Source organism: Pan troglodytes, chromosome 1, assembly GCF_028858775.2.
Source record: "Pan troglodytes isolate AG18354 chromosome 1, NHGRI_mPanTro3-v2.0_pri, whole genome shotgun sequence".
In the NCBI taxonomy this organism is placed as follows: Eukaryota; Metazoa; Chordata; class Mammalia; order Primates; family Hominidae; genus Pan; species Pan troglodytes.
In genome coordinates, this window is record NC_072398.2 from 112,838,723 (window position 1) to 112,853,148 (window position 14,426).

The 14,426-nt window shown below is 41.7% G+C and overlaps 1 non-coding gene across 1 annotated transcript; it reads right to left on the reverse strand.

The window, feature by feature from the left end:
- Positions 1-12,503: 12,503 nt before the first annotated feature.
- LOC112207340 (small nucleolar RNA SNORA42/SNORA80 family) lies at positions 12,504-12,637 on the reverse strand. The gene has a single exon (XR_002941773.1). It is a non-coding gene; the product is annotated as a small nucleolar RNA SNORA42/SNORA80 family (small nucleolar RNA).
- Between the last annotated feature and the right edge of the window lie 1,789 nt (positions 12,638-14,426).

The following is a 14,426-nucleotide window of genomic DNA, read 5'->3' on the forward strand; positions in this document are numbered from 1 at the left end:
ACCAAAAAAAAAAAAAAAAAAAAAGGAGAAAGAGAGAGACAGGGTTTCATTTTTTCACCCAGGGTGGAATACAATGGCGTGATCATGGTTCATTGTAACCTCGAACTCCTGGGCTCGTGGCATCCTCCTTCCTGCCTCAGCCTCTCAAGTAACCAGGACTACAGGAGCCCACCACCATGCCTGGTGAATTAAAAAACAAATTGGTAGAGATGGGGGTCTCAGCTGGGTTGCCCAGGCTGGTCTCGAACTCATGACCTCAAGCGATCCTCCTGCCTCAGCCTTCCAAAGTGTTGGGATTATACAGGCATGAGCCACCATGCCTGGCCCAACGAACTACCCTTTGTGTTTCAGATTCCTGCCTAACAGTATGTCCAAGCTGTTACAGAGCCTTCAGCAGCCAGACTTAACACACAGATGTAGCAAATAAACTAGAATGTGCACTGCTGCAACTGGTGCCCAAGCTATAACTTATATTCATCCTGCCCCCACCCCCACCACCCCCAGATGTCCCTTTTCCTCAGCTGGCACCTCAATGGGTCTAGTTTGCCTGCCTGGTGTGGTGCTTCAGACCTTAATCTCTGAGGGGTGCTTGCTGGGCCATAAAAAGGATATTCCTGGGTTCCAGATGCACTTCTGTTGTGTAGCAGAAACCCTAGCTCTTCACGGTAGCTAGGGCCAACCACCCCTACCAATACTGCAACTTCTTTCTTTGCCTGCTGCTCCACTGACACGAGGATCCCAGAATGAGATAGTGGTTATAAAGCTTCATTTTCAGTGGAGCCCTGTGTCTCCCAGTGGCATGCATGGAATCTTTTCTACCTCTCCATCCCTCAGTAAACAGCCAGCCAGGGCAGCAAAATGTCAGCCACCTCTCTTTGCAGAAAAATACTTCCCTTATGTCTAAGATTGGCATTCTTTGGGCTGCTCAAATTTAACTTGAGAGCAAGGGAACCCCACCACATTGGCGAGAGGAGGAGAAACTCTAGTGTTCTCTACTCCTATTGGTTCCCTTTCAGGGTCTCCTTCCTTCCTCAAGGACTCACTACTTTCTCTTTACAGTCCTGAGGTGGGTGGGGAATCTGGATCATCTCGGCCACCCCTCAGCAAACCCTAAGATGGGCCCAGTGCCTCTCTTTAGAATGAGGTAGTATTTATCATCTACTGTTTTTAGTTTTGAGGCTTCAGCACAAATTCTGAGATGACCAGAAATGTCCAGTTTAAAATGAAAAGATGTTCAACCTCACTGTAGTCATAGCAATGTAATAAGCAATAAAGAAATGTCATTTTTGACTCATATGGTTGGCGGAAATTAATAAGAGCAATAACAACCAGTGTTGGGCAGGACCTAGAGCAACTCTACAAAAGGCCAATAAGATGCAGTTATAATTTTTTTCTTTTCTTTTTTTCATACAGAGAAAAAAGGCTTTTGTACCTGGAAAATAACAATTTTAGTTCATTTTTAAAGGGTAATATGCAATATATTAAAGTTTTTATTTTAAAACCTAGATTATCTTAAACCCTTAAGTTAAACCTACAAATTTTCTTGTTCTATTTGCAGATTTATCAATAAAAATAATTTTAAAATCATTGATACTGGCTCTTTGATCAGTGTTCAACTAACTTAAATTTAATGGTTTAAATCCTTCTTAAACACTGACTTCACTTCTTAAAAAAAATCATATTTTCTTAGACATTTACAACTACAACCACAACCACAAATTTAACATATCAGATTTTTCCAGGCAAATGAAACCCCTGTTGTGGCAGACTTAACGAGCAAAATTATTCTCAGCAATTACGCTATTTTTGCAAATTAATAAATCAATCTTGTAATGTGGTAAATCAGATTCTCTTACCCATTTCAAACATTATGAAAACAGGAAAGCAAACAAAGCATATACAAAGCAGAGCAATGAAATTTTAACGATTTCGAAACTTATTACAAATCCCATATAATGCAGCCCACTCAGAAGAAATCCACATCCACTTTTTCATTATCTCTATACTTATTTGTGTACCCATCCAGGGTTATAAACCACTCCCCTAAGCTAGGGGAAAAAATCGCAATCTCCGCAGAGTGATCCAATCCAAGATGCAGGTTAAAAAGATGGCAATTTTACTGACTGGTGTGACAGATGCAGTATCTGCGCCCTGTCTCTCTATTACTTGCCTACCTGTCTTACCGCTCACTTTTTCTACAATGTCATGTTTCTACAATGCCGTGCTGATGCACCCAGATGGGGTAATCATGTAAGCTAATGAGGCCTCATTCATAGCCATGGGCTGGCAAGTTTACACATCCCCAATTCGTAGTGTCTAACCTCTCTTGTGCACCAAACACCTAAAGGAAAATCCCATGCCAGCACACCCCTTTAGAGTGCTTCTTCCCATTTAGATGAACAAGCTTCCATGGCAGGCTTTTTTATTTCTAAAATTTGACTCTTGGTTCAAAAACAAGTCCTTTTATGGTCAGCCAAGGAAGGCTAGGGTAGTGTAACATTTTCATAAATGAATCTTTTGGGAACAAAGCTCTTTCATTTCAGTTAGCCATGGTTGAAACTCATGCGAACATGTACACCTCATAAATTATGTTGGCACATCATGTAGGTTAGCAACAAATTCTTCACTTCTCCCTTCCCTGTTCATCCGAGGTGCAGTCACTGATACCCTCCTCCTGGCTCCATTTCTTCCTCATTCCTCCACCTTCTTGTCTGCCTTTTGGGAGGCTGAGAATATGTATTCTTACATGGACCCAAAACTTGGCCACCAGGGATGAGCCTGCACAGGCCCAATTAACAACCTCATCCTACTGCTGTCTTGCTGGTCTGTCCGGATGTCTAGGCTTCAGTCTCCACTGTCTACAATACACTCCCCTATAACAGAATCCCTCCCTATTATGCTTTGAGTGTGTTCCCCAAATTTCATGTACTGCAAACTCAATCACCAAAGTACCATATTGGAAGGTGGGAATTTTGAGAGATGACTGGGTCATGAGGGCTCTGCTCTCATGAATGGATTAGTCTATTCACTGATTAATGGATTAAAGAGTTAATGAATTAATGAGTTATCATAGGAGTGGGACTGGTGGCTTTATAAAAAGTAGAAGAGAGATCTCTTGCCATGTAATACTCTGCACCACCTCTAGACTCTAAAGAGTCCCTTATCAGATGCCAGGTCATGCCCTTGGACTTCCCAGCCTCCAGAAATGTAAGAAATAAATTCCTTTTCTTTATAAATTACCCAGTTTCAAGTGTTCTGTTAAAAGCAACAAAAAATGGACGAAGACACTCTAGCAGCCCCTAGTTGAAGGTGTGATGGGCTTTCAGGTAGGGAGACAGTCCCTTTAGGAAAGGCAGGGAATTCTCTTAGGAAGATGGAGCTTTTGGGTTTGAGCTACAAAATGAACAGGTTCTAGAGTTGCTGGGACAGCCAGGCCCCTACAGGGCAAGGCTGGGATACTGACTCTCAGAGCAGCCCTGGGCAGCTCTATAAAGCCCACCTTTTTCTCCCCTCCACTCTGAAGAGCATGTCCCATGTCCTTCCAGGTGTGCACTCACCCCTCCTCTTTAATGCTTGCCTTTGTGAGTTCTAACTCTTAGGATCTTTCCCCTGCTTCCTTAGGTAGACGCCTAAGAGATGAACCCACACAAATAATTGCTAGTTTGAGGCGCTACTTCTTCTAAATGTATCTAATCTTCATAAGATATCCACAAAGCCATAGTGTGCCAGACCTTAGGTTTTCTTGTCCAACCCCTTCTCTGTGAACAGGAAAATGAATTCAAAATAGGAGAATCACCTGCAAAAGGGCACAGTAGGAAGGGGTGGAGCCTGATGTGAAAAGCTGGAGCCTATTTAGAGCCTGGCATTTCATTTCTAGGGTCTTCTCTACCCGCTCCTAAAACCATACCTACATGTGAAAAAGAATGAAAGGTCCCCCAGATACTGCCCTGCCTCACTGTGTCTATTTTTTTATTTCCAGACCTCTCCCCTGCATGCCAGACTTACATATCCATCTGTCTACTTGACTGTTCCTCTTGGGTATCAAACCTCACATGTCTAAAACTAACCCGAATCTCTTCTCCTCTCCAAACTTGCTCCTCCCATAGTCTTCCTTATTTCAGTAAATGGCAAGTCTGTCCTTCCAGCCTCTCAAGCCAAACAACTTAATCATCCTTGTCTTTCTCTCACACACCATTTTCTAGCCATCAGCATATGCTTCAGCTCCACTTTCTATGTGGAGCCTGATCTGTTATGACAGAGGCCACAGCATCCTTTCCTTATATTGCAATCGCTTCCTAAATGGCTTTCTTGCTTCTTCCCACTCCCTGCTTCTCCCCGCTTCCTTGCATCTCCCCGCTCCCTGCAGTCAATACCCCACATAGCACCTGGGGTGGAAGGAGGACCAGGTCTCTCCCCTCTCATAATGCTTCTATGGCTCCCGTGTCAGGCAAAAGCTGTGGTTCATACCATGGCCTACAAGTCCTGCATGACACATAGCATCCTCTGGGGCTGCCTCCCACCCTCAGCCTCCACCTCATCTCCTACCACTCCCCACTCACTCACTCTGCTCCACTGCCCTGACCTCCATGCTGTTCCTCAAACTTGCCAAGCAAGGTACAGACTCAAGACCTTTGTGTGAGTCTTCCCTCTTCTGCAACTCTCTCCCCAGATGTCTAAGGCTCACCCCCTTGCTTCCTTCAGGCTCCGCTCCAACCTCATCTCATGGAAGAGGTCTTCTTGACGTCCCATAGAACATTGTAATAGTGGCCCATCTTCCCCTCACTCCCTTTCCCTTTGCTTTATTGTTCTCCAAACCATTCACCATCTGACACATTTTATATTTACTTTTTGGCTTACTTATTTATTTTCTATCACTTTGCTCTAGAACATGAACGCCATGATGTCAGGGAATTTGCTTTGTTTACTGCTGAACATTTCCCAGCATGTAGAGCAGCACCTGGCACTTACTAGATGCGCAATAAACATCTGCTGAATGAACAAAGGAGTGATTCTGTGGCAGACACTGTAGGAAGCATTTTATGTTCATTATTTTATTTCACCCTCACAACAAACTTGTAAGATGAATATCATATTTTTCTGATGAGGAAGTGAATAATCAGAATGATTCAAAACTACAAATAAAAGGTTCACAGTGCTCATTGCTGATAACTGGTAGAGTCAGGATTTGAAATCAGTTCTGATTCAATTATTTATCCATTTTTTAAAATAGAAGAAGGCATTGCAGGAATTATTCTATTATTTATTCTAATATAAAGCCAAACCAACGGAATCAAACACATTATTCTTCCTAAAAATATTTGCATTTTATTTATTTTTACTTTCTTTTCTTTTGTTACCCAGGCTGGAGTGCACTGGCCTGGTCACAGCTCACTGCAGCCTCAACCTTCTGGACTCAAGCCATCCTCCTGCCTCAGCCTCCCAAGTACCTAGGACTACGTGCACGCACCACTACACCAGGTAATTTTTATTTTTTTTAGGGATGGGATCTCACTATGTTGCCTAGGCTGGTCTCAAACTCCTAGGCTCAAGTAATCTTCCTGCCTCGATCTCCCAAAGTGCTGGGATTAAAGGTGTTAGCCACCATGCCCAGACAGTGTTTGCATTTTAAAAAATAGTATGGAGAATATGGTAGTGTTGAATCCTTGATGGTGGAATTTCATACATTCAGCAGTAGACCTTCCCCAAACCTTCAAGCCGTATCACATAGGTGCCTCCATCCTCTCTCTGCTCACTCTATCTGCAGCACAGGGTGCCTCACCATGCCCCTTTTCATACAGTCATACTGGAGGAGCATTCCTCTCCTGTACAACATCAGTGGTCACCTAGGTAATGAGTAGAACCCTGGATCTGTACTCAGAACACCTGGATTTGAGCTCCTCTCTACAGCATACTCACCGGGTGACTTGGACAAGACATGACACTCCTTTGAACCCAGCCTTGCTCTGTCGCTTTGTAGGGTGGTTATAGGCTCAAAAGAGGACACCTCAGCAAGTGCTTTCCAAACTGCTGTCACAACGTGTGCTGTCACAACGTGTGCTGTCACAACGTGTGCTGTCACGATTACCCTCAATGCTAATTCTGTCTCACTTGGAGCTAGACATTTGCATTTTACCTGAAAACTTTAGTGCTGACAGAGACACATCTCTCCAAGCCTGTTCTAAATTGTAATAAGATCAGCAATTCCATTTTATCTGCTTCTCCTCTCCTCTTGTGCCCTCTGAGCTGTCTCACACTTTTGCTGTCATTCATACCCACACCCTTTCTTTTATTTCACACACATGATGCACATAGTTGCTCGCGCTCTTGGACACATCCAAGTGCACAGAGGTTTTCTTCCCCATCCTGAGTTTTGGATGTGCAGAACTGCCGAGAGAAGGTGGCCTTGTGGGAGAAGGGCAGAACAATTAAGGAAACACCTCAAAGAAGGTAATAACAGCAGGAAAGGGAGCCTGTGTTTGAGGAATGGCTAGCAGGCTGGGGCATCTTTACTGTGTATGGTGGGGGTGGACGGGTGGGAGAGTGCTGGGGAAAGCACAGCTGTGAAGGTAGAGCCAGGTGGTCCTTGATCCTGCATGCAGTGAACTGTGGCTGTATTCATCTGTTTTCATGCTGCTGATGAAGACATACCCAAGACTGGGTAATTTATAAAGAAAAAGACGTTTAATGGACTCACAGTTCCATGTGGCTGGGGAGGCCTCATAATCATGGCAGAAGGTGAAAGGCACATCTTACATGGCAGCAGACAAGAGAGAAAATGAGAGCCAAGTGAAAGGGGTTTCCCCTTATAAAACCATCAGCTCTCATGAGACTTATTCACCACCACAAGAACAGTGTGGGGGAAACTGCCCCCATGATTCTATTATCTCCTACCAGGTCCCTCCCACAACACGTGGGAATTCTGGGAGCTACAGCTCAAGAAAAGATTTGGGTGGGGACACAGCCAAACCATACTAGTGGCAGAAGGTCTCATCACAGTCATCTCACAGTTCTTCCTCACTCTGTGTCGGGGATCACTCCTGATCAGGGGTATTTCAGAAATCCATTCAGTCAGGGTTTTTATTCTTGGTTGCTGGATGTATTCTTGCCTCTGATAGAGGTGTGTGTCTTGACGACCCTTGCGCTCTTGGTGGGGTGGGTCTCTATTTCCCATGCTCTCTCACCTCCCAGGAACCTCAGGCTTTCTCCATGGCTTCCTGCTCCCCCGTCCTAATGAAGACCGTCTTCATTATAGCTGAGGTGTCCCAGCCTCATCACCTGCCAGTCAAGGAACAAGACCTCTCTGAGAGCTTAGCTTCCTGTGTGTAAAATGAAAAACTCACCTCTACTGGTCATTGAGAACAAAGAGAGAATCCCATGATAAGAAAATGGGACTTCTTTCAGGATGAAGAAAGTGGGAAAGAATGATGTTCCCACTCTACAATAAGGAAAAGCTGGATAAGCTACAAAGTTACAGGTTTTATGGAGCCCACGAGAGACAGGCACCAAGTAAACCAAATTCCAGAGAGGGACGAGACCCTCAAAAGCAAGATCGGACACATACAGTCCCTCCTTTGGCAGAGCATGGGAGAAAGACATGGCTGCCAAACAAGCGAGTAAGAAAAAGCAAACTAATATATTAGCAAATTCTTAGGGGCCCAGGAGGGACCAGCATGTCAGCTTGGAATGGCTGGGGGCTTTGGACACAAGGAGAGCTTGTTCTCCCTGGCAAGCTCTTCTTCATGAGCCTCAAAGATTGGGGGCAGGCAGAGACTGGCGAGAGCCTCCTCACTTGCAGGGGAAGGGGGATGGTATAAGCAATGAATAGCTGGGGGACAGGCACACAGCCTGCTTACTTGCTTCTCTGGACTCTTTTCTTCTATGAAACAAAAAAGCATGATGCCACTTGGGAACAGGTAGTGAGCTGTTTAGAACCATGACTTTTTGGAAAATAGTAAAGTAAAACCCATCTTTCTCTGGAGAAGGTAGGAAACCATTTCCCAGGACGTGGGCAAAGAGTCATTGCTGCTGGAAGAGTAGAAGCAAAAAGCCCTTTACTCCTAGGGAAGGCAGGAAACCTTTTGGGTCCAGAATCCTATGCTGACACCAAGAATAGTACTGCACAGCTGGGACGTGGCAGTCCATTTCCACCCAGGACTAACAACAAATACAAAACAGAGTTTCCCTACCACAATGAGGAGTGCAGGAACATCAATAAAGCGTCATCCCCAGTCCCAGGTGCTCAGGGTCTACCTAAGACTGAGGCCAGTCCAGGACAAGAGAACATCTCCTGCCATACCATGAGCCTAGCACTGAGTAACAAGACCTCTACTGTTGAGGACAGGGGAGTAGCAGTAAGAGAGACTCCCTTCTGTGGTGTAAGCACTCAAAGAACAGTGAAACGTTTAGGGGGAAGCAGAAACACCAGGAGAAACTCACTAGCACCCCAGACCCACAATAAGAAGATGGTAATGGCATCTTACTGCTAGAAGAATTTGAAGCTCAAACCAGCTCAACTCCTGACTAGTCTAGCTCAACACCCATCTCCCATTCCTACATACACACTAACGGCCTAAGAGTAGAAGAGGCATTTCTATTTCCAGGTGTGCAGGACAAGTCCCCAAATGACCTTGGTTAACCCAGCTCTTCCTCCTCTTGCTTGCAATTTGGAACAATGTTCTGAGAAAGCAATATGCTGAGATAAGAAGTACCTGTCCAGAATAGCTTGGGCTTTGTCCTCATTTCTCCTAGAACAGGATGTCCTACAACACTTGTGCACAGTGATCCAGGTTTCCCCTGGGGAGTGAAACCCAGAATGCCATGATTTTGGAGTCCCTTAGCTTTGGTACAAAGTGGGACACATGCAGATAAGACTCCATCTGCTGTGGACAGCTTTCCTGAGCCTTGGAGGACTGGCTCACCATGGATCCTAGGCTTCTGTTGATTCTTGCTGCCTATTGGTGCATAACAAGTTGCTTTCTCTGACTTGTGTGGGTTTTCTACCTTGCCAGACTCATACTCTGGTAGCTGGGTTTGTGCAAAACCTCCTGCCAGGTCTATGAATCTTAACAAGTTATAAATATTATTTACCTCAGTTTCTACTGTTCTTCTACACATGATGTATAGCATTCAACAAAAAAATTGTAAGACAGACAAAATTGCAAGAGAAAACAACCTATCTTCAAGAGGTAAAGGAATCAACAAAACCGGAATCAGAGAAATCCGGACATTGGAACTATCAGACAGAAATTTTAACCTAACTAAACAATATGTTAAAGGCTCCATGGGAAAATATAAATGCATGAACTGGAAATTTCAGCAGAAAAATGGAAATGAGAGAAAATGTCTGCTAGAAATTAAAACCATGATATCAGGGATGAATTCCTCTCACAAGCCGATGAGTAAAGTAGACACAGCTGAGAAAAGAAACAGAAAACTTGAAAGCAGGTCAATAGAAACTATTAAAACTAAAACACAAAGAGATAAATGAATGAAAAAAAAAGATCAAAGTATTCAAAGCTATAGGACAATATCAAATGGCCTAACATGTATGTAATTTGAATCCTAGAAGAAGAGAAAGAGGACAAAGTGGAAGAAATATTTAAAGACATAATAATTTTTTTTTAAAAAATGAAATACATGAAAAAACAGATCTAAGAGATACAGAGAACCCCAAGCAGTAGATGCACTTTTAAAACACCTAAACACATCATTGCCAAACTGCTAAATACCAAAGACGAAGAGAACATCTTGAAGGCAGCCAGAGAAAATAAACACATATAGAGAAAAAAAGATTAGAAATACAACAACCTTCTTGTACGAAGCTATACAAGCCAGAAAAAAAAATGAAGTGATATCTTTTAAAAATTGAGGAAAAAATCCCTTTCAGTCAAGAATTTTGTACCCAGAAAAAAATATCTCAAGAATGAAGGTAAGATAATGACTTTTTTAGACAAACAAGATCTAGGATAATTAATTCCAGGCAGACGTGGTTCTATAAGAAATGTTAAGTTATAAGTTCTTTATGTAAAAGGAATATGATAACCAAATTGAAACTTGAATATAATCAAGGAATGGAGGAGCACAAAAAGGTAAACATTAAGATAAATATAAAAGGCATTCTATTTTTTGATTGCATTATGAGATATTTGGCTAACTAAAGATAAAAAGCATAACAATGCATTGTACAGTTTGTAAAATAAAGTAAACTATATGACAAAAACAGCACAAAATAATTGGAAAGAGAGATTGTAAATATATTGTTGTTTCTTATACTACATATGAACTGGTATAATACTATTGAAAGAAAGATAAGATAAAAAAATGTATATTAGCTACCCAAGGTCAACCACTGAAAAAGTTAAAAAGGAGTATAACTAAATGAACTAATAATAGATATAAAATGAAATCAAAGAAATAACTAATACAACCAAAGGCAGGAAAAGAACAAATCAAACAAAGGAAAATAATAGCAATGTGGTAATGTAAAGCCAACCACATCTATAATTAATGTTAAATGATCTAGGACATCTGTTTTTAACCAAGACAGAATAATAGTGACCACATTTACACTCCTGCCAGAAACCAAGAAACTGGACAAAATATGCAAAATGATTATTTTCAGGACCCTGAACATTAGTCAACAAAAGACAGTGATTCCTGAGAGATAGAGAACAAACAAAGTGAGACCTATGATTGCCCAGGTATACTCCTTTGGGAGAGTTCCTGGCTCTGGTTCAGGGAAAGCAAACCCAGGAAAAGCCTAGAATACTATCTGATGAGGAGACAGAGCTGAGAGTCCAGGGAAACTAAGGTAGCTAGAGTTTTTGGTAGAGAGTACCAGAAAGTCAACAACTGCAGAGGGAGAAAACTGTGATCTGCAGAGGGTCTCTCTCAAGTATTCTACAGGATACTGATCAGTGCATGGGTGAGGGGAAACAATCTGAGACTGAGGAAAGAACTACCCAAAAGGATTAGAGGAAACAGTACATGGCATTCACAGTGACTAGGAATAGTACCTAATCATACCAGCCAGGCTGGAAAACCTCACAATTCAGGGGGCATTGGGTAGAGTACTCCAAAAGATCTTCCTCAGTGTTTAGAAATAATGAGCCATAGTCTAAATATGACTCAGGTCCCACCTAACATATATTAAAAGCAATACCTGAAAGGATCTAACTGTTTCCAAGTAACTTAATTGCATCCCTGAACAAAGCTCAAGAACATTTATAGAAATACAAAAATATCCAGCACACAAGGTAAAATTAACAATGTCTAGCATCCAGTAAAAAATTACAAAACATGAAAAGCAGGAAAATATTAACTAAAATAAGGGGGTAAATAAATAATCTGAAAATGACACAGAATTAATAGTGATGTTAAATTTGGCAGTCAAAGGCATTAAAATAGTTATTCCAAAAAATTAAGTAAAAACATGGATGATATAAAAGAGACCAAAATAAAACTTACTTTAAGGATTAAAAATTACAATGTCTGAAATTAAAAAAAAAAACATTGAATGGGATTAACAACTGATTAGACATTGCAGAAGATGCATAAACTTGCTGGTGATTAATACATTCAGATTTTTTAAGTCTAAAAATTTATCTACTTTGCCTTCATTTTTGAAAGATATTTTCAATGGAGATAAAAGTATATTGTGTAGAATGCTAAACTGACATTTTTTCTTTCAGTACTTTAAAGATGTTACTCCATTGTCTTCATGCTGGCATTGTTTCTGATGATGAATTTGCTGTTATTCTTCTCTTAGTTCTTCTGTATGTAATGTCTCCATTCCCTGTGCCCCTCATCCCCCCAAATGTTTTTCCCTTTGTTACTGGCTTTGAGCAATGTGATGTTGTTGAGCAATTTTCTTCAAGTTTCATTGAGTTTCTTGAATCTGAGAGTTTATCATTTTCATGATATTTGGAAAGTTGGGAGCCATTATTTCTTCATGTATTTTTTCTATCCCCCTCCTGGGAAACCCCTAGTACATGTATATTATACCCATGACTTACTGATGCCCTGTTCACTTTTCAATTTTTTTCTATGTCTCTTTTTTTTTTTTTTTTTTGAGACACAGTCTCACTCTGTTGCCCAGGCTGGAGGGCAGTGGCGCAATCTCGGCTCACTGCAACCTCTGCCTCCCATGTTCAAGCAATTCTCCTGCCTCAGCCTCCTGAGGAGCTGGGACTACAGGCACCACAGCCAGCTAATTTTTGTGTTTTTTAATGGGGTTTAACCATGTTGGCCAGGCTGGTGTCGAACTCCTGACCTCATGATCTGCCCACCTCAACCTCCCAAAGTGCAGGATTACAGGTGTGAACCACCGTGCCTGGCCTTCTCTGTGTTTCATTTTGGATAGTATCTATTGCTATGTCCTCAAGTTTATTAATTTTTTTTCTGCAATGTCTTAACTTTTGTTAATCCTATCTAGTGTAATTTTTATTTCAGAAATTATAATTTTCATCTCTAGAAGCTCAACTTGGATTTTTTTGCTTGTTTGACACTGTGCAACCCCCTTCGCTACACACAGCCCATGGGAAGGAGGCTGGGCAATGGTTCAAGGCTGAAGTTTACACTGGCATGGGTACGCTATGAGGCCCACAGAGAAGGGCCCCCAATGAACCCATTACCATGCTCTTGGGTTTGTTTTACGTCTTTCATTTCTCTACTTATCATGTTTAATCTTTCACCTAAGTTTCTGAATATATGAGATACAACTTAAGATGACCATTTTGATGTTGTTTTTCTGCTTCTATCATCTATGTCCGTTTTGTGAGTTTCAGTTGATATATTGTCCTCCCTGTTATGGCTCACTTTCTCCTGTATACTTCTTTATATGTTTGGTAATTTTTACAGGATCTCAGTCATTGTAAATTTGCTTTATTGGGTGACAGATATTTGTGCATTTCATAAATATCCTTGAACTTTGTTCTGTAATACAGAGTTATTAGAAAGAGTTTGACACTTTCAGGTCTTGCTTCTAAGCTTTGTTTGGCACAACCTGAGCAATGTTTCAACTAGGGGGCTTTTTGTCCCACTACTGAGGGAATACCTTTCTGATTACACTACCCAGTGCTCCACAAACTGAGGTTTTTCAGCCTGGCTGGTCATAACAGGCACTATTTACATTCCTGTGTGAGTTCTAGGTACTGTTCCCTCTTATCCATTCAGAGGATTCTCTCCTCACACATCTGCACTCAACAGGACTCAGCTGAATGCTTGAGGGGATTCGCTGTGGATTTCCAGGGTTTTCTCTCTCTGCAGCCCTCTCATCTCTGTTACTCTGTCCTGCAAACTCTAGTCTCCTTGGCCTCCCTGAGATCCTAGGCCTCCCTCTTCAAGGCAAGGAGATCAATAGTCTCCGCTTGGGTTTCCTCTCCCTCTACAACCTAAAAATTCCCTCTAGACAGCAAGCTGTGACAACTGTAGGGAATACCTAATTTGTTTTCAGTCTCTCAGGAATCATGGTCTTCTGTTACCTGATGTCCAATTTCTTGAATCCTGTTGTTTCCTATATTTTGTCCTAATTCATAGTTATTTCAGGTAGGAGAATAAATCTGGCCCTGTTAGTCTATTGTGGCCCTCATGTTTTTTTAAAAAAACATTTAAAACAAAGTACATGTTTGAAGACTGTATTGTTAAACTTAAAAATATAAAAATATTAAGATCCAAACTTAAAAACATTTGTAATCAAAATTAAGAACTTTGTTTTATTCTGTAACTTACAATTTATTTGTCTTTCATATTTTCACCTGGGAGGGGAGGAAACAAATAATGCTGCAGAGGAATTTTTTTTTTTTTAAGAAAAGGATAGCTAGAAAAGTGGTGGTGAGGATTGGACAGTGATCATTAATTAGGGAAAGAAAGAGGAATAAAGAAACAACAAAAAGAAATCTGCTGGGCAGGGTGGCTCACGCTTGTAATCCCAGCACTTTGGGAGGCCAAGGAGGGTGGATCACCTGAGGTCAGGAATTTGAGACCAGCCTGGCCAACACAGTAAAACCCCATCTCTACTAAAAATACAAAAAATTAACTGGATGTGTTGGTGGGCACCTGTAATCCCAGCTACTCAGGAGGCTGAGGCAGGAGAATCACTTGAACCTGGGATGTGGAGGTTGCAGTGAGCCAAGAACATGCCACTGCACTCCAGCCTTGGCAACAAGAGCAAAACTGCATCTCAAAAACAAACCAAAATAAAAAAAGAAAGAAAAGAAGAAAGAAATCTGATGGGCACGGTGGCACATACCTATAGTCATAGCTACTTGAGAGGCTGGCGGGGAGAAGTTTGAGCCAACCTGGGCAACATAGCAAGACCCCATCTCTTTCAAACAAAAAAAGAAAGAAAGAAAAGAAAAAAGAGATTTGTCTTAGTTATCTACAAATAGTGTGGTAGGAAAGTCCTGAGCTGCGAACCAGAAGACCTG